The 20,879-nt window shown below is 52.0% G+C and overlaps 1 long non-coding RNA gene across 1 annotated transcript; it reads left to right on the top strand.

The window, feature by feature from the left end:
* Nucleotides 1-1,266: 1,266 nt before the first annotated feature.
* Nucleotides 1,267-19,027, top strand: LOC140848780 (uncharacterized). Its single transcript, XR_012129898.1, has 3 exons — nucleotides 1,267-1,341; nucleotides 14,397-14,468; nucleotides 18,538-19,027. It is a non-coding gene; the product is annotated as an uncharacterized lncRNA (long non-coding RNA).
* The last annotated feature ends 1,852 nt before the right edge of the window (nucleotides 19,028-20,879 follow it).

Genomic DNA, 20,879 nt, shown 5'->3' with positions numbered 1-20,879 from the left:
GACACCTTTGGGAGTTTGAGTTTCAGCATGAAGTGACAGAAGCCCAGGCCCTGACTGGGCAGGTTTGGGTGCGCGTGAATCAGCAGCTATGTGCTGTTTTTTGCCCACTGCAGCCCAGCCTTTCCTTGACCTGGTCACCTGGATAACACCAGGGAGTCTGTTGGAGCCTCCTGTTAGACCCGGAGAGTGGCTCACAGAATGTCAGGTGCATTCTTTTCAATAAGGAGGGAGAAGAGGAGTGCTAACACCCCCAGCCAGCTGCACCTCGGGGCCATTGCTCATCTTAATGAGCTCATCCACATTTCGTTTGCTAATGAGGAATTTAATGGTCACAGACTGACAAGCCAGACTGAGAGGAGAGACCAGAAGGTCACTGCGAAAATGAAGTGTGTAGCTGAGTGCCACACCGTTGCCATCCCACCTTACCATCCAGAGTGCCAGCCTAGAGTGGGTGAGAGGTGGAAGTAGGGACTGGCGCTACCTTGGCTCCAAAGGGGGCTCCCAGCTGGGCCCGTGGGTCAGCACCATGGACAGGGGTAGCATTGTTAAATGCTTCCATGATCTGCAATGTCCTTTGTTCCTTTTGTTTCCTGATAAAGTTTGTTTTTCCTCTCTTGGAAACCTTGCACACAGTTGCAGATGGGTTAGAACCTACAGTGTGTACGGCAACCTTTGCCCACTTTCGCAGCACCTCCGTCAGGGTGTGAAGATGAGACATTTCCTTGGCTGTTTTCCCTACCACTTTGTAATTACTTGAGTGCAGGGTCTGAGTTATCCTCTCTATATAATGAAGGCTGACCACATGCCTAGCACCGTGAAAGGTGTATGGAGAGAGTTTGTTGAGAAGTGAATGAATGAATGAACCAGTGAATAAATGCATAGAAGGAGGATTGAGTGAAAAAAATACATGAAAATGTGAAAAAAAAAAGAATGATGTGCTGGATGAAACAATCAATGGATATAGAATCTTGTCCAGGCTATTGAAATTGTGGGGAAGGATTTGGATACAAAAGAAATATCCTATTTCTTAGGTTGCATAACAAGATAGGGGAGTTAGAACAGAGATTTTCAGAAATTCCTACATTCAGTCCCCCATTTTTCCAAGATATAGAACTATTCAGAACAAAAACTACACTTCCCAGCATTCCTTATAATTATTTCTGGCCACGAGACTAACTTATGGCCAATGGGGTGTTAGGAGAAGTGGTATAAAGGGAGGCAACATGCTTTTCCTTCCTTTCTTCCTTTCTGCTGGCTGAGCTGTGGGGGTGATGGCTGGAGCTGGAGCAACCACTGTAGTTTTAGAAGCCAGCCAGGTTGGAGCAACATGACAGAAGAGGGGTGAGTCATTAAAGACTGTAGAACAGAGCTTCTAGACCAGCCCTGGGCTGGGCTAACATCCAGACTGCAATGGGAGAAAGAGATTAACCTCTTAACTTTTTTTCCTGTTGTTATAAGTTTCAATGTGTAGGGGACCCTAATCATAAATAATATTTGTGCCATCATGAAAGGGAGACTCAAACATAAGAATAAAGGGCAAATCAGTACCATACATCAGTGCAATAAAAACCATGGAAGCTAGCATCAAGCAGGGTTGCCTGAGCTTAATCCAGGGGGACATCTAAGCCAAGTCTCAAAGGAGGGAAGGTGGGCAGGGGGTAATTGTTAGAATGGTGATGGGGCTCCTGAATCCTGGGCTCTCCTCTTCCATCCTGGGGGAGCTGCTTGCATCTCATCCTGTGCTCAGCATCCTGGGAAGAAAGAAGGTAGCTGGTCAAGGCTGCCAGGTCAGGGTGGTCAGGAATCCTTGCTGGGTTTGGAAATAGAGAAGAACCAGAGACCAGAAGGAGAGAGCACTGGACGGGGAGGCAGGTTGTGTCAGATCTTTGGTTGCTCTATTTCCTTTCCCATGTGGGAGGGCTGTTGGTCAATAAGGACTGGCCACTGGGTTGGGCCTGGTGGTTGGGATAGGACTATCCCAACTATCAGGCTGGGAATGGGGAGGCCTGTGGATGTGAGGCTGGCTCAGGAGGGGACATCTTCCCATGGCCTGGCTCTGTGAGTTTGGGGAGGCACCTCTGAGGGTGTGGTAGGCAGAATTGTAAAATGATTCCCATTGACCCACACCTTTGCATAATCCTCTTCCCTTGAGTGTGGGTGGGACCTGTAATTTGCTTCTAACCTGTAGAATATGACAAAGGTGAAGGGATTTTGCAGATATAATTAGGGTCTTTAGACAGTTAACTTGATGTTAATTAAAATGGAGATGATCCTGGGTGGGTCTGACTTAATCAGGGGAGCTCTTGAAAAGTTGGTTTGAAAACCAGAGACTCTCCTGCTGGCCTTGAAGAAGACAGCTGCTAGGAGTTCTACAGCTGTAAGGAAATGAATTCTGTGAAGAACCTCAGGGGCTTGAAAGAAGACCTGTGCCTCAGAGGAGACTCCAGTCCCAGCTGAGAGCATCCTGGTGAGACCCCAGCAGAGGCCCCAGCCTAATCACGACCTTGCTCTGGGCCCACAGCACCTGAGGTCATCCATGGGTGCCCTGCTCAGCCACTGAGCTTCTGGTACTTTGTTACGCAGTGCTAACAATTCAGAGGGTCAGGTACGCCTGCTTTGGCCCAGCCCCACCACCTTCCTCTCTAAAGCTGGGAGATGAGGTTGGAATTGCTGCCTGCGGCAACGGGACAGCGAGAGAGAAAATTAAAATCCAAGATGGAGAGATTCACAAACTGTAATCTCGGCAAACAGCGGCACTTAGATTTCCCATTATTGATCCCTTCAGTGCATATTCTCCAATTTCATAATTACAGGAGGACTTTTTCAATTTGGGCTGAATTACCTCCCCTCCCCCCACATCCCTCCTTGATTTCTTTAAACTCCCCGTGATGCACAGTAGCTGGTATGCAGCTGTGGGGTCTAAGTAAACGGTGCTAATCATTTTAATTGAAATCCGATCCCTCCGGCGGGGAAGGCTCCTCTGAGTGGCGTTTTCTTATCTCCCCGGAGCAGGGAGCAAATCCTGCCCTTGGCTTGGGGCCCCTGCTCAGGGACGTTTGCTTCCTGGGGCCCACCCCTTGTGAATTACCAGGTGCTCCCTGGTTGCTGGGAGATGCTGGGTACAGCTAAACTTTATTCTCGTGCCTCCCGCCCAGTTCAGCCAGTCTCTGCCACCGCCCTCCTGAGAACACACACCAGGTCCTCTATTCTCTGCTCTTCTCGGCCTCAGGGTGGGTCTCCTTAGCTAACCCACTGGCTTGCAAAGTGGGGGATGAGTGTTCTGTCCGCCTCCACCAGGAGCATTGGGCAACATCTGGAGACATTTCTGGGTGTTACCACTTAGAATGTTTCTACTGGCATCTAGTGGGTGGGGCCAGGGCTGCTGTTGAGCACCCCCAGTGCCCAGGCCAGGCCCCCACCACAAGATATGGTGTCTCTCCTGAGGGTTTTAGCCCCAGGTAAATTAACTATGGATTCAGTGAGCCTGAGGAATGACAATGGAACATTCTTGGGGTAAAAGGGTTTATAACCTGCTTTATTCTCCCAGTGGTAGGTTGAGCACTAGAATCATGTCCGCATCCAACAGTCTGCAGGTCTGTAATCTACCTCCATCTCTGCCTCCACCCAGAGCACCGGACAGAGCTCTTTACAGAGTGACTCAGTCAATACTAGTTTATTGCCTATGCGTCAGGAAGCATCAGCCTAGCAGAAGGCCAATTACGTCATCAAGTAGTTTAGGGTCAGGTGAGGATCCTGGCCATAGGAACTTCCATTTTCCCCATAAACCATCTGGCCCAAAGTGTCAGTAAGTGGTGTGGACGGGGAGAAACCCGGAGCTAATCTGAGTCCTTCTCAAACTCATTTCTTTTTATAGAGCAGAAGGGAGATAAGTAGGCAGTAAACTTGGATGATCGCGTGCGCGCACGCGCGCGCACACACACACACACACACACACACACACACACACTCTCTCTCTCTCTCTCTCTCTCTCTCTCTCTCTCTCTCTCTCTCTCTCTTACTTTTCTCCACCTCTGCCTTCACTCCTGGTGGTGCAGGCCTCACCTCCTCTGGAGTCTTCTCCATGTCATGGGCTGTGTGATCCAGACCACCATATGACAGTTTCCTTAGCATTTGTCACCCCTGATCAAATCTAGTTGTTCAAGCAGAACTAATACATGACGAAGGTCTGGAGGATGGTTACCTGTGGGAGGGTGTGATGGGAAAGGATGGGAGGGGGTCCTGGGTTCCTGAGGGGAGGGGAATGTCCTATTTACTGACCTGGGAGCTGGTTTCTACTGCTGTCCACTACCATGCTATACACCTATGATCTGTGCATTTTATGTGTGTATTTTATAACTCAGTAAAAAGTATCCTTTGAAATGATCTTGCTTGTGCTTGGTGAAGTCCATCTCACCCTTGATTAAACCTCATCCGGATGGAGACCGTATCCTACTTCTCTCTGTGTCCTCTGTGTCTTTAATCTGGAGGCTTTTTCTCTCTGAGACAGTGCCTTCACTTGTGAGGATATGATAAGGATATCATAAAAATACTTCTTGTATTAAATTATATAATAGTAATAACAAAATGTTTACTTGGCACAGTGCCTGGCACATAAGGGCTTGACCTGTATTATTACTTAGCTGCTCTGTTAAGGTTTGTTGAATGACCGAATAATTTGCCTGGAGACATTCACACATCTGAGCCCACCCACCTGGCTGCCCAGTGCCCTGGGGCCCCAGTCCCATCATACTAGCTTGGTCCTGCTGTGGGCTGACCTGTGTGTCTCTCTCTTTCCTTCATTCCACTTCCTCAAAGAGATGACCTCAGCCACATCTCCTGTACCTGGTCCCTCTGCCCAGAGCGCCTCTCCATCTGCTGGACAGGAGCCGGTTCAGGAGAGATTGTCCCACTGAAGTAATTACTGCTGCAGGCACCAGGGAGACATTTACCACTTGCTAAAAAATATTTTTCTCCAGCAAGTCCATTAAACCAGGCATTTAACCAGGAACCGCAGATCTCGGCCCCACAGACACCCTGTTGCTCTGTAACCCAGGAGCACAGGGAGCCACTGACTTTGTCAATTTTTGCTTCTTATCACTCTATTCTCAGTTTTTAGCAGGAAAGATGATTCCGTGGCTGGCTGACTCCCTCCACCTTGTGAGAAGCCCAAGAGTCTTTGGCATCTAGGATCTCTAATCGGCTGTCTCAGGGCACTGAAGTTTGTGATCCTTTATTCATTTGACTGACACTCATGGGGGGCTTACTAGGTTGGGTGCTGGCGGTACAAAGATGCAAAACAGTGCCAGCAGCCAGTGTGCGAGTCGTTCAGTCCCGCCCCCCATCTGCACTGAGGGGCCACAGGGGGTCCCCTCTTTTCTCCTAATGTGCTCTCCAAGATTCTGGCTGTGGCCATTGGAACCCAGGGTCAACATCCAAGCCAAAAGCCATCAGGTAGATGAGAGCCGAGTAAGGTCATCTGCCCAGGAGGGAAGGCTTGGTGAGACTGCTCAGGAGGGGCGGCACGTCTCCCACGTAGAGGAGTGGAGACAGCACCAGTTTCGGGGGGGAATGACCAGCCCGAGGAGGAGGAGCAGCTGGTTCCGGAGTTAGGGACCCATTGCTCTCACTCTCTCCAGGGCTGGGCATGTTATCGTCCCTTCTTTTCCCCACCCTCCCATCCATAGATCGTCCCTTCTGCCAAGGTCCCTTGATAGAATGGCTGTGTGTCCTCCATTGTCCAGGTCGCTTCTGGGTTATGCCTAGTGTCTGTCTTGGCATAATAATTAATGGTTCCCCCTTTCACTCTAAAAAACATCCTGGCTTACATCTTAGGTGACATGGGAGGGGCCCATGAGGATGCCTGTGGGTGGCACGGACATGAGACGAGGTGGAGAAGCTGTGGTGGGGGTGGGGTCTGCGTGCTGGCCCGACGACTGCTCCTGGCGTGTCCCCAACCACGTGAGTGCAGAAACTGAGAGGAAGCATTGAGAAGATTTCACAGCAATTGACAGATTAGTTTTATGTCTGTTGATTTAATAGTAATAAAAATTAGGCTTTGTTTTGTGAGTTATTTAAATTTCACTTTTCTCATCACTTATTTTTATATTGATTTCATGGGGTATTAATGGTCAGCCACTTTGGGAAACAGTTTGGCAGTTCCTTAAAAAGGTAAACCTGAGACCCCTATGTTTAAAGGGATCACATAAGCTAGCAATTCTAGGTATGTATGTGCCCAAGAGAACTGAAAATACATGCTGGACATGAATATTCACAGCAGCATTATTCACAAGAGCCAAAAAATGGAAACAATGTAAATGTCCATCAACTGAGGAATGAATAAACTAAAGGTGGTATGTCCATATAATAGAATATTCTTCAGCCATGAGAAAGAATGAAGCACTGATACACGCTATCAAGGGGGATGGACCTCTAAGACATGTTAATTGAAAGAAGTCAGAGCTGAAAGGTGTATGATTCCAATTTGATGAAATGTCAAAAACAGGCAAACGTATAGAGACGGACAGTAGGTGAGTGGTTGCCAGGGGTTGGGGGAGTGACTGCTAATTAGTGCAAGTGTTCTTTTCAGAGTGATGAAAACGTCCTGGAATTAGATAGTGGTGATGGTGGCACAACGTTGTGAATATACTAAAACCACTGAATTGCACACTTTAAAAGAGTGAGTTGCATCTTAAAAACTTTTTTTTAAAGTATTGACCTACCACCGGTTGGAAACTAAAAAACCCTGGTCCGGGTCCTGCACTACAGATAGCTGAGGAATTCTCACCTGGTTCACCTTACTTGAGGAAACTGAGTTCCAGCCATGTGGAAAGCAACTCAGATTTACTCCCAATGGGTGGAATGGCGGGGGTCCGGAGCCCATGCCCCCCGCTGCCCGCCAGCAAGCTCAGCATTAGGGTATCAGCCAGGTGTCTGCCGTGCTCTGTGCCTGGCAGAGCTGGACATCAGTCAGCTCTGAGAAATGGGGTGTGGGGTGCCCTGACAGCTCTGAAAGTCTGTCCTCCGCACTGTGCTCCCAAACACCTCAAAATCAAAGTTCTACAAGAAAATACTTTTTTCTGGGAGAGGGCGGGAGTGGACTGGCCTGCCTGACCTTATCTCTCTTTCCACTTCAGCTGGGAGGTGGCCCCCCTGGGGAATGGGTGCCCTCTGTCAGGCAGAAAGCGTACCAGGACTGGGACCAGCTGCCCCTGCCAGCAGGAGGAGACCAGGGGCTGTTGCCCTGCCCTGAGGGGCTCCGTCATTTCCTGAAAAGTCCACAGGGGCTTGTGGCCATGAGAAGGTGTGGGCAGCACCAACCGACAGTCAGGGCTACCTGTCTGATCAGCACCTGGATTTGCTGGTCCCTGAGCAAATAAATCAAGCAGTCTGGAGCTGGGGAGAAGAGTGACAATACAGCAGTGATAAAAATGGGTGCCTACTCCATGTTCCGCTCTATGCCAAGAGCTTTAGTCACTGTCACTAACTAGCCCCAGACCTCTGTGGGTGTAGTTACTGTTTCTAGGTTGCTGCTGAGAAAACCAAGTCTTTGGGAGAAGCTAAGTGGCTTGCAGGGTCCCACTGCCACCCTGAGGTGGAGGCTTGAATGCAAGCCTGCTTGCCTCTCCCCTGCGGTCACCGTGCCCTCTCCTGTGCCCATGCAGAGCTGAGAACTGGCTGCCACCAGGAGAACAAAATCTGCAGAGGCAACAGGGACAAAGAGCTGCCTGAATGTGGCAGGTTCACATGGTGCTGGAGGGTCACCCACATTTTCCCTGTCACAGCCCCACCTGCACAGAGAGAGGGGAGGGAGGCCCAGGGCCTGAACAACCCCAGGACCCAGCTGGGAGGCAGGGAGTGGACCAGATGACCTATAGTCCGTTCGGATGTCTACTGCCTTGTGGCTGACGCAGGGAAGTTCTGGGAGATTCCATAGCTTTCAGGCCCTTCCCTACTTTCCCGTGCTTGGGGTCTGGGGTGTGTGGTGGGTGGGACCTGGGGTCTTGGTGCAAATGAGGGGAAACAGGAAAGACATAGGAGCCCCAGCCCTTCTCAGGGTTTCAGGGGAACAGGAGGGCATGCTGAAGCCCTGTACAGAAAGCATCCCAAACAAGAGCAACCTGAGGCCTCCAAGGGTATGGGGAACAGCTACATGGGGGAATCTTCTGGAAGAGAGAGCTTTTGAGCAGGGAAGATGAAGGAAGCCAGCAGGAGGAGGTGGGCAGAGGCTGGGGGTGGTGTTTCTAGGACAATTCCACCATCATTTAGCTTTCATTGCGTGACTCCTGACTCCACGGCATCAGTCACTCTGATGCACATCATAAAAATTACAATTGATGTTTCAATTAATTATAATTTACAGAGTGATTACATTAAATTTCTCTTTTATTGTATTTTAATGGCTTCAAATTTCTTGTTGATGAAATTCAGCCCCCTGCTCTGAAGCCATGGCTGCAGGGTGGGGAGGAGTCTTGGGACCTTAAGGGGGCAGGTGGGCTAGTGATGACTCGGGGGGCCCCTGAGGCTTTGGATATCCCCCTGGCCCAGTAGTCCACACCCAGTCTTTGTCGTAGGCATGGGGAAGGGATGTGGGGGTGTGGGGTGTGGGTGCGGAGCAGGCTTGGGGCTGTCACCGTGTGGGCATCTGTGTGAAATTATCCTGCTACAGGAAGAGTATTTGCATCTTCCTAACTAAGGATCAGGGGGAATGAGGTGGAGACAAGGGGAGCGGTTGGGGGAGGAGCCAGCTCGGAGAGCACCGCCTCTGCCCCCCTCCCCGAGGCTGTGGCAGAGCCAGTGAGCTGTGCCTCTTCCCCGGGCTGCCAGACCCGAGGCTTCCTGGGATGGGGCCTCAGCGACTAGAGCCCCAAATGCCAGGGAGACGGGAGAAGCTGGCAAGAGTGGGAAGCTTGAGTTTGTATTTCTTGCTGTGCCTGGCTGGGGCAGCCCGTGGTCAGCCTGTGGGCACCCCCAAGGGCTTGACGGCACTGGGATTCTGGTCCCCAGTGCCTGTGGCTGCAGACGGGAGCACCACGGAGGCAGCTGTTTTTGAAGCTCCTTGTCACTGGACAAGGTGTCCTGCATAGACCCGCCTCCCATCTTTCAGCTCCAGAAGGATGATGGCTGGAGGGGGTGGCAACGAGGGGCTTGGCTGCCCAGGAAGGGCCCGGGGATGTGCTGTCCTGAACCTGTAGCCTCTCAGCCCGTGCTCAGCCCCAGCCTTGCTTTGTAATCACAGGGGTTAGTGTGGGGTGAGTGGTGCCTGGCACTCGACGGTAGGGCTTGGTAGGTGAAGGTGGCCCAGGGGTGCCAGGACTTTCTGCTACCTGGTGACTGTACACAATGCCACTGGCCTTGAAGAGGCTTCAGAGTGTTTCCTAGGAAGGCCCCCAAACTTCCTGAAAAGCAGCCTGGACTCTGCCATGTCTGAGCAGGGACTGAGGACAGCTCCGTGGGGCTTTCCCTTAGCCTCCCTGTTGTCAGGCGGGAGTGAACACATCCAAGTCCCTGGAACTGGGGGTCGGGAACAGATCTGAGGCCCTGAGTCAGGCTGCAGAACAGCCAGCTGCCAGGAGAAGCTGTTCCTGGCCAGCGGCTCCGGATTTCTACTTGGGAGGGGCCAGGAGGGCTGCGAGGCTGCTTGCAGGGCTGAAGCTGGGCTTATGTGGCCCTGTTTGCAGCTATTCTGGGGCTGGCGGCTGATGGAGAAGAGGGTGGAGGGGTCTGACCTCAGGACACCCTCTTCCCCCAAACCTGGGACTGTCCCTGGCCCGGGGTTCCCACTTAGGCTGGATGGCCAGAAGGAGCCCACAGGGAGGTGTGCAGAGACTGGCCAGCTAGCATGTAGAGGTTCTGGAAACCTTACCAAGGAAAGAAAGATTTTTTTGAGGAATGGAATTTTCAGGGTGGAGGAGATAGTCACTGCACTTTCTAACTTTCAAACAATTAAATTAAAAGAGGAGGGCGAAGGCCTAGTAGGGGTTTTACATCCTCCTGATCCAATCAGAACAAAGAAATGGCAGCTGTGCCCAGGGCCTCATCGGCTACCCAGAAGCATTTACCTTCCTGATGATTGCAGTGTTCTCAGCAATGGCTACCAAATGCTCCAGTCTTTCCTATAATCAAATTTAAATAAAAGAAACAGATCATTTATCAATTTTACCCAAGTATTCTTCCCTTTGTCCAGAAATCCTTTACCCCACCTGAATGCAGGCAGCCGGTTTCACCTCCCTGGGTCTGTTTACTCCTATGTGGCGATGGTGATGCGGGGACATCAAGCTAGACCACTTCCAGGACCCTTCAGCCTCTGCCCTGTCTCACATATGTATACGCCCTGAACACACAGCTGAGGAAGGAGTCCGCTGACCCATGGCTCCAGCCACATAGCCACCATCAGCAGGCGTGGCTGCAGGAAGTAATCTGAGCCCTTGATCAGGTGCTTTCCAAACCCACCCTGCCCACTGCCCAGCGAATGGCACACCGGGCATCTCGGTCTTGCTTCCCACGTTGGTTTCCTAGGGTGGCCATAACAAACGACCACAAATTTGGCGTTTTAAACGATGGAAATGCATTCCATCACAGTCCTGCAGAGCAGAGCGGGACCAGCTGTCAGCAGAGCGGGGCTCTCCCGCCCAAAGTTCCTGCCTCCTCCAGCTTCTCATGGGTGGCTCCTGGTGTCCTTGGCTTGCGGCTGAGTCACCCCCATCTCTGCTCGTCTTCCCTCCGCATCTGTATGGATTCTTTTCTGTCTCTTGTAAGGACACTCTCACTGGATCGGGGCCCGCCCTTGTCCCGTATGACCTCATCTCAAGGCCTGTGTGTTCTACATCTGCAAACACCCTATTTCCAGATTCTGAGGTCCAGGTGGTCATGAATTTTGGAAGGATGCTGTTCAAGTCACTGAACCTGCACTGCATCTCTCCCTGCCTCGTCCTGGCAACTCTTCCTGCTTCCTTTGGGAATCTCCTGTCCACGCATCCCTGCACGCCATCCTGGCGGGTAGTCAACAGTAGCGTCCTTCTCTGTCTGCCTGGCCACCGCAGAGGCAGGCGGGTGACTCCAGGGCAGCTTTTTCTGTCTCCCAGACCACGGGAATGGAGCTGGAGGGCAGGGGATCTGAGGCAGCCCACTTTTGGATGTTCCTCAGGGTATCTTCAGTGGGAGAGGGGGCCCTCTGGCTGAACTAAGGTCATGCCCACCTGGAGGGGTCTGTGGCCGTCTCCCTCCTTCTGCGTTACATGGAGGAAGCTGGCATGCAGGATAGGGTGAGGCCAGCGACAAAAAGAAGCGGAAGCTGGAGGTGGTTACCTGGTGGTTGGGGTTAGGAAAGACAGAATGAGAGAGACGGGGACAACCCCCATCCTCCTGGCATCCAGGCTGCCCATTGCCAACTCCACCTTTTCTTCCCCTGCAGTCATGAGTGAGCTTGAGTTGTGTTTCTGCCACTTGCCACAGGGCCCTGGCTGATGACAAGCGGGTGAAATAATGAGTGGCCATCAGCAACGGGATTCAAGGCAGGCTAGGGAAGTAGCCATCAGCGGCACTGTTAGAAGGGAGTCCTGCTTTGGGCAGCGGGATGGACTGGATTAATAGTTTCAATAATCACATATTAAGCACCTACTGTGTGCTGGCTGCTGGGCCTGCAGAGATGAAAGACAACGGTGAAGTTGTCTTGCATCCACTTAAAGTAGGTCAATTAGAGGATAGCAGCACATGGCCGGATGGGAGGAGCCCTCTGTAGCTCCCAGGTGCATCCCTATGGCTGGTTCACAACAGGTGCTTGGCAAGTATTTGTTGAAAAAATGAGTTAGATTATCATATGGTTCACCTGTTTATTGCTGCCAATGATTCACACTGCACACATCTTCTCCCTCCTTTGCATACACACACACACACACACACATACACACATACTGGCAGCTGTTTGGTATGGGGCTGGGCACCTGGGAGTGCTGAATAAGCATCTGTGGTCCACATGACAAAGTGGCTGGCAGATGAATGATGGGCAGAAAGCTGCCTCCAATCCATCTTTCTATCTGTGACCCTCCCCAAGGTGGCGGTGAGGCCCCCCACCCCCTGCGTGGCTTCTGGAATCTGGGCTTGTGCTCAGCCTCTGTGGCTTGCTTTGTGGATTATCCACGGTGTGTTTCCCCCAAGGTCTTTGCCCCTGTGTCCCCCAGGATGCTTCCCAGCCATCTTTAGCAAAATCAGGCACATGGCCATTTGAGCACTTGTCTTGACCCCCAGAGTGTCTGGGCATCTTTGAGGGCACTTCAGGGGAGAGGGAGGGAAATTGCTGAGGGAAGCTTGGGATGTGGGGGGTGTCTTCCTGTTTCTAGATACTTCCATAGCCCCTCTCTTTGGGGGCTGAGCCTTGCTGCAGGTCATCGACGCAACCACTAGATGCCGGTGTTTCTTAATGGATGGAAAGTGGATCCTGCAGCAATGATGAAGGCGAGAGAAGTTCTAATCTGTTTTAGGGGATGACAGTTCCTGGGTCACACCCATTTTAGAGACAGGAGCAATGAGTTGAGGGAAAATAGCTGAGGCGTAGATAAGGATTTGGGTGGATAATATGCAGTGGATCAGTCTAAGAACCCTAGGGTTCTGACCCCCAATTCTCTGGTTCAGCCTCTTCCTTCAGCATCTGCCTCTCCTGGGGTGCCCAGGATGGAAGCTGCAGACAGGTGAGTGGGAAAGAAAAGGGAGAGTGGGGAGGTGGGGAGAGATGGGGTGTGGCATTGGTGAATCATGCTTGGGAGGGGAGGGTGGCCTGACAATGAGCGGGGTGACAGCAAAGGCTGGGAAAGCCCTGTTCTCCCTTCCAGCATCCCTCCCTCCTTTCCTGCCTCGCATCCTCTCTGCTTCGGTCTGTGGTCTGCTGTCCAAGGAAGTGGGACGTGGAGAAGGGCCACGAGGCTGAGGAGGCTCCACTTTCCCAGCAGACTACATCCCAAACTGGGATAGGCTGTGTCTCGTTCCTCTGTGGAGTTCATCTTTCCACACCCCTGCTCCACATCCTTCAGACCTAGACCTGGGACAGTGCCAGGTGCTCAGGAGGCCATCAGGAAGTGTGTGCCTGGGTGCAGGTAATGGAGTCTGAGCAGTGGGGGAGGAGCAGAGGGTGGCCAAGAATGAGAGATGATGCTCCCAGTGCTTGGGGGGCAGACCCAGGTATCCCAGAGCCCGAGGCAGGGATTGGCCCCCGGGCCCCAGGTACAGCAATCCTCAACACCACTTAGGGTGGCGACAGTTCCGCAGCCTGTGCTCACCTCCGTGACTGGGGCACCTTGGGGCGGCCCGATGGTTGCTTATGAGGTTTAGCCAGGTAAGAAAGGCTGTCTACTACCTGTAATGTGTTCTCCATGAGCCTAAAGTTCTATCATTAGAAGCTGATTTATTTAGGTCAAGACATGACTCCCCTTAGGAGTTTTGTATAGTTTCTTGCATGTAATAGGCCATTCAGTAAATATTTGTCAACTGAGTCTCCATTAAAATGAAAATGCCCTAAGGAGAGATAAATGGTTTTCATTTTGCTAACACTTCACTGTGAATTAGTTTATCCCACTAACTAGTGCCCTAACAAGGTTTTGAGGGGAAGAGACACAGCACAGATGTTTCGAGGAGGTACTTGGGGAGACGGGGAGGTTTGGAAGCTGGGCAAGTGCCCTGGGAAGATGTGAGTGGGCTAATAGTGAGGGGAGTGTGCTCAAGGTCAGCACAAGGACACTGGGGGGTATCTGCTGCCAGCAAGTGTGACTGCACCCCTCCTCTGTCGGAAGGCCTGTAGTGATCTCCACAGCCCTCAGGAAGATGTCCCAGCTCCGTACCAACAAAGGATCTTAGAGAGGCCCTTTCTCATCGGGTCTCCTCTTACTCCAGCCGCAGGCTTTGACGTTCATGATGCTTCGGTGGAATTCTCCTTGAACCTAAAATGAGGCTGCATTGCCTTCTTCCCTTTGTGCTTGTTATTTGTTCTTTATGCTCGGTTCGCTATCCCACACTCTTTGCCCTGGTAATCCCGATTATTTATTCAAGTTCAGCTTACATGTTACTTCCTCCAGGAAGTCTTCCATGACCTATCCAGTGTATAGGAAGTTCTCCTTCTAGATGACCCTGAGGCATTCTGTTGCTATGCTCTCGTAATAGTTATATCACAGAATTATAAGAAATTAATAAGAAGTAGCACATGGATGCCAATGTATGGTGCAGAACCATCTGCCTACTGATCTGATTTACTTCCTTTTCAGACAACTGGTCAAAAGAACTGCCATTGAATCTGTACTGGTGCTTCCGTTCTTCAAATGCAACCACTATGTTTTTTTTTGTGTGTGTGTGTATGAGATCTTTGCTGGTCTTTAATATCACCCTATTTCTATTTCTTTGTTTGTTATTTGCAGACCTATATCGATTCCCTACTGTGAAAAATGAAGATTTGGTTTACCTGCCCCATCCATATCCTCCTATTTTTGGTAATTTTATTATATTTATTTCTTATAGTAGTTACTTTAGCAATTTTAAGTAATACTTAAACTGTCCAGTTCTTATTCCCTTCATGTGGGACAGCGGTCTGTGGGTGCTCACCCTGTACAGTGAGGGCACCACTGGATTTCCTGTCCTTCTTATTGCTTCTCCCACCCCTGTTGGCTTCCTAATTTATGGCAGCTTTATTTTTCATTCTATGTTCCTAAAGTTGATGACATTTACTTTCTATTCTTTGACCACCTCTATGTCACCCAGTCTAACTGCCCTTGTGTGATTCCTCGGTCAGCCCAAGGGTCTCTGGCCCCCCACTCCTGTCTGCTTCCTGGAATGCTCTTTCCTCTCATCCTTCCGATGGGTGGCAGGTCCTGAGGCGAGGGCTTGGGAGCAGGTTGCTCATTTGGGAATGTGATCCTTGGGAGCAGGAGTGAGGCAGAAGGGTAACCCAGGGAGAAGCGAAACCAATGCAAGAGGTTGGTAATGGCCATAGGTCACTGCTGCGCAAGGCCTTGGACTGCATGACATGTGGCTCAGACCTTTGGGCAAGGGGCCAGAGGAGAAAGCATTTATCTGTTGGCTCCTGTCCTCATTGGTCCACTGGACAAGGCGGCCCCAAGAATGTGAAGACCTCTGCTCTTTGGGACTGTAAGGGAGTGAGGACCTTCCGGTGTCCCCTCCATAGTGACAGAGGAGGCTAAGAGCAGCAAGCTGGGAGTCACAGCATAGGCCGAGGCTAGGCACTGCCACGTCACACCTTTGGGAGGCTGGGCTGTTCAGAATAAGTTGCTGCAGCCAATGATAGAGGGGGCAGTGGGGGGACAGTGGCACATGGAGGCGCCGGAAACACCTTCCCTGACCACCTGTCCTCAGGGGGTCTCGTGTGATGATCCACTAACTGAGCACCTCAGTTGTTTCCCATGTAATGCTTAACCCCAGTTGTGTTTGTTTATAAGACACACAACATTACATTAGTTTCAGGTTACAACAAAGTGATTTGATGGTTGTGTGATAAAATGGTCACCACAATAAATCTAGTTAACATCTGTCAACATACATCGCTCCCCCAATTTTTTTTTCTTGTGATGAGAACTTCTAAGATCAACTCTCTTGGTAACTTTCCTGTATGTGACACAGTATTAGTAACTATAGTCACCTGGCTATACAGTGCATCCCTATGACCTACTAATTTTATAACTGGAAGTTTGGACCTTTGGGCCCCCTTCACCCATCTTTCCCACGCCCCACACCCTACCTCCAGGAACTACCAATCTGTCCTCTGTATCTATGAGCTGGGGTTTTTGGTTGGTTGGTTTTGTTTTTGTTTAGATTCTACATATAAGTGAGATCATTGGTTTTCGTCTCTGTCTGACTTACTTCATTCAGCAAATGCCCTTGAAGTCCATCCATGTTGTTGCAAATGGCAGGATTTCACTCTTTTTGATGGCTGAAGACTATTCCCTCATATATCCGTATGCCACATTTTCTTTATCCATCCACCGATGGACGCTGAGGTTGTCTCCGTATCGTAGCTATTGTAGATAATGCTGCCGTGAACACAGGGCTGTTTTCAATGTGGCCTCTACATAGGCTGCTGCCTCCCTTTTATCACAACCAGCTCTATTTCATCCTTCATGTTTTATTCGATGTGTCATCTTTTCAGAGATGCCTTCAATGACCCACCTAAAGTGTCCTCCCAGGGCTGCCGTCCATCTCACCATCTACTTCTTCATCCTTCCGTGCTGTGCTGTACTTCTTATTCAGACATTGTCTTTCTCCCAGGTTAGAACATAATCTCTATGAGGGCAAGGCCTTGTCTGGCTTGCCCACGGCCGTGCTGACTGCCCTCTCTCTGTGACGGCTGTCGGGGTGGCACTCCACAAATGCTGAGTAAAAGATTAATGGATGAGAGAGAGGCTGACAGGGGCCAGGCAGCCCATCAGTGTCCAGCCCGAAGAAGTTGGAATTTCTGTGCACTGCCAAGGGGTCGGGGTCTGCTCTTTGGGTGGAAGGGCTGGGCAAAGGCCCCAGCGAGTGTCTGTGGAGCCCAGCTCCCCTGTCGCATCACACAGGAAGGCTTGAGGTAGGGGAGTGGAAAGGTGCTAAATAAAGCCAAAATCTCATTGTCTCCGGTCTTTTGATTACCAAGTACTTAGACTGCAGTTACACAGTCAGCAGTGATGAGCTGTGATTGCAGACATTTCCCATGGTTATTTTTTTCCCCTGGAAAATAAAGTGATACCTGTAATTTCCCAAAGATGTGCTCCAGTCTACCGCCCAAAGGCAGAGGCTGAGCTGCCTTCCTTACCCCGGAACCAAGGGCCCCTTTTCCCCCCTTTGGTGAGCAGGTGGGACGGCAGGGCATTAGAGGCTCCGTGTCCCGGGCTGGGTTCTGCCACTGACTCGCTGGATGATTCTGGTCCTCAGTTTACCCATGTGGGGAGTGGAGGCTGGGCTGGGGTGCAGGGAGGGAAAGTGGGTGGGGACTGAATCCCAGTGGAGCATAAGTACCTCAAAGAAGGAGCTTTCAGGAGCCCTCTCTGGGCAAGGGAGGTGGAGAATCCAGGCGGCCTGGGCACCAGCATTAGCCACAAGGAGCTGGAGGCTCAGGTGACCTCTAATCCTTGGGCAGCTGCCTGCATCAGCTTAGGACACAGCCAAAAAGAGGTCACAATGTCATCTTTTCTCTGCTCTCTCCCCTGTACCCCTGCAGCTCTAGATTAGTCCTAACCTCAGAGGCCCCTCAACCTCCACCAGCTTCGACCTGCCGCCTTGTTTGCTAGACCCCTGCTCTTGCTCTAGGGGTCTGGAGCCTGGAAACTGCCTGGTTCCACTGCCCGGGGTAGGAGGAGGGGAAGCCCCTCACCTCACTGCCTGGGGACCCCTGCGTTCCTGGCTCCCTGAGCTGTAGTTGGTCTGGGCTATGCTTTCTGCTGGGACCTGCTGCAGCGCAGACCCTGTCCATGGTGCTGTACTTCGGTGGCTTCACTCCCAGGGCTTCCTGAGGGCTGGGCCGGGCCCAGAGAGCTGTGCACAGTACTATTTTAATGGGAAGGTGTGCTCCAAGCTTTCCAGCTCCCAACAGCAGGTTTTTCCAAGCACCTCTGGAGCCCGGCCTGTTCCCAGCCTGGGATCAGACAGCCTGTGCTGGCTTCTGGGCTCAGAAAGATGGGCAGGCAGAGGTGAGTGGGGATGTTTGCTCTGCTTTCCTTCTCCGATCAGCCCTGCTGCTAAGTTCTCTGCTTCAGACACCCTGAAGCTGAACCCGCTATCTTGCTCTCTCTCCTGCCCTGTGCCGAGGCAGGCCCGCTGGAGGTTTTTGTGGGCTTGTAACACTGGGAAACTATATGAGAGGCTCTCACATATGCCACCCCCTCTTTCTTTCTTTACTTAGACCTGGAAGGGGAGGACAACCTCCCCACCTTGGTAGAAGTGATGAGTCATTCCTCAAAGGTCTGCAGGAAGATTTACCTACCGAGCAGGCAGTCTCATGCCTGGCCCACGTCTGCTGGCCCTCTTCTGATCCAGGCCACCCAGGGACAGTCCCTGAAGGCATCTGCTGCCTTCACAGAGGTGCCCCAAGCAAGGACACACATCTGAATTTCTGCCCCAGGGCTGCTCCTCTGTGGAGGGTGCCAGCAGAGCTGGGCAGCTCCTTGTTTCCAGCGGGGAAGTGCAAGGGTAATGTGGGCAATGTGGGCAACGGTCTGCGCTCCCACCCTCGTCCTGCCAGGCCCCAGCCCAGAAGGACTTCTGCACCATTTGCAGGAGTCCTGGAGGAAATGCGGCCCCTTGCTCCCAGCGGCTGTCTCTGGGTTCACTTCTCAAATAAAACACCCACACACATGTCTTTATCTCAGGCTTTGCTTTTGGGAGAACCCAAGCTAAGGCACCTACATTTCAGAGGGTCCCCAAGGGGACATGAAGATAAAGAAGAGCTGAGGTTTTGGGGTCCGAGGTTGCTTCTGAGTCCTGGCTGGGGCACTCCCAGGGGGCAACGGGGCAAGCTGTAGATGAAAATCCTGCCTGGTGACCTTACTCACCTCTTCTGTTTTGGCTTAGGGAGGCGAACAGGACATGGCAGTGACGGGAGCCTCTGGACCTGGGCCCGGTGGGGTCAGAGGGCAGCCAGCAACCTGGCCCCTTCAAGTTGGACAACGCAGAGTCACAGAGGAAGGTGGCACCCTGGCCTGGGCAAACGCGGGAGCCTGCTGACGTCCAGTCCCTGTGGCTTGGTTGTTGAAGTTCTGTGCCATTTTCTGTGGCTCTGGTGGGGACCCTGCTCGGCTCCAGGGCCAGGGTGATTTCCTTTGCTCCCACTTTCTCTTCTGGCTCCGAGGCTTCTCATGGCTTCTCAGTGTCATCTGTGGCTTCGCCCGGTGTATGCCTTTCTCAGGGCTGCTGTGACGAAGAACCCCAGGCTGGGTGGCTTCAAGCGACAGCAAAGCATCATCTCGCAGCTCTGGAGCAAGGATTCTGAAATCAAGGTGCCAGCTGGACCTGCACCCTCTAAAACCGTGTAGGGGAGCCTCCTTGATTCCTCTCTTTTCTGGTGTTCTCTGGCATTCTTCAGCATTCGTTGACTTACAGACCTGTCACTCCCATGTCTACCTCTGTCATCGTGTGGCCCTCTCCTCCCTGTGTGTATGTGTGCGTCCAGACTTCCCTCTTGGTACAGGGACACCAGTCATACTGGATTAGGACACACTCTAAGGGCCTCATCTTAGTTACATCTGCAAAGACCCTGTTTCCAAATAAGGTTGCTTTAATAGGTATGAGGGGTAGGACCTCAACATATCATTTTGGGGACAATTCAACCCGTAACACCCATTGTAGTCCCTCTGCATTAGCACCTGGGATGGGCTGACGTGACCTGACCACTGTTTGCCCAGGTGCTTATGAGGTGGCCATGCAAGGTGGCCGGAGAGGAGGGAGCAGACGAGAGGGGCAGGGAGTGCATGGAACATGGGGGGCAGGGTGTGGGATGGGGGAGTCAGGGTGCCTTGCTTTCAGGACTATGTCTGAGTGATTGGTTGAGGGTGGTGCCAGCCATTGAGATGGGGAGGACTGGGGAGCAGACAGGACTTTAATGATGCGTCATCTGGAGACCCAGCTTTCTCCCTGGGCAGGTGATCCCTCGTGTAACAATAGGTGGCCTGGCCTTTGGGATGGCCTCCGGCTATTCTGGGGTGGGTATCCCATTTAGCTCTCTGTCCAACCCCCGCCCCCTGTATGTGCAGACCCCTGTCCCCAGTCTAGTCACTCCTGCTGCCCGCCAGGCCTCCACTGGTCAAGGCCTTCACCTGGGGAGTGGGTGAGGCCCTCACCTGGGAAGGAGAGTGGGGGGCAGGGAGGGCAGTTTCCTCTTCTAGAACCCGCATTTCTTTGTTCTCAGCTCATGATCTCTGAAGCGTCCCTGGGAAATGGGACCCATATGAAGAGGCAGAGCAAGTTCTGGGGTGGAAGCAGCCAGCCTGCACCCCAAGAGACTGCTTCCATTATTGGGTAGCTCTGGACTCACTGCAGCCCGAGAGCCCCAATAGGTACCAGTTCCCACAGTGTGGGGCTGGAGGCCTGGGGGGGTTGCCAAGAAGAATGGCTCCCTTGGGAGAGCTCTTCCAAGGCTCATGTGAATTGCTACCCACAGTACATTTCTGGATGATGAGAAGCCTGCAGGTGGCGAGATGGGCATCAGTCAGCCGAACGAGGGCATGGGGGCCGGGCTGCCCATCAGACTCCAGCAGGGTCACCCTGAAACTATGGGAACCTTGAGAGGGCTCCCTAAAATATGAGGGCCCCGCAATCACCCTCTGAGCCAGGCTGGGATCCCAGCAGAATTTTGACTCTGAGCAAAACACAGGGTTTGTCTCGAGGTGTCCCATCGATTTCAGGAGGAGCCTGGTGCTGTTTGGGTTGGGGATATGGTTTAGGTTTGGGCTGCCTGGAAATTCCCAGGGAGACCCTCGTTAGCACGGGGAATGCGAATGGCTCGGGTGGGACAGCAGGCCCCTTCCTCTCCTACAGGCCCGACTCACGCACCATCCAAGAAGCGTTTATGGAGCATCTACTAGGTTCCAGAAAAAATTCTAGTCGTTGGAGATATAATGAGAAACAAAACAGACAACAGCCTTGTGGAGCTTACATTCTAGCAGGGGCGGAACATAATAATGATCATCGTAATTAGTTAGTTGTGACGCAAGTTAGGAGGCCGTAAGTGCTACTGCAAAAGAGCAGAAACTGAGGAATGGGGTGACTGGGGGGAGACCAGGATAGGTGCAGATGAAGTAAGGGTGGTCAGGCGAGGGCTCTCTGGGGAGGTGAGACACGGGCAGGAGGAGGTGAGTCATGGCTTGCTGTGCAGGCTCGGGGCTGGACTGTTTGCTGGGTGAATCATACCTCACACC

The sequence above is a fragment of the Manis javanica genome, chromosome 4 (assembly GCF_040802235.1).
Source record: "Manis javanica isolate MJ-LG chromosome 4, MJ_LKY, whole genome shotgun sequence".
Taxonomy (NCBI): Eukaryota; Metazoa; Chordata; class Mammalia; order Pholidota; family Manidae; genus Manis; species Manis javanica.
This window is presented reverse-complemented; position numbering and strand designations above follow the sequence as displayed.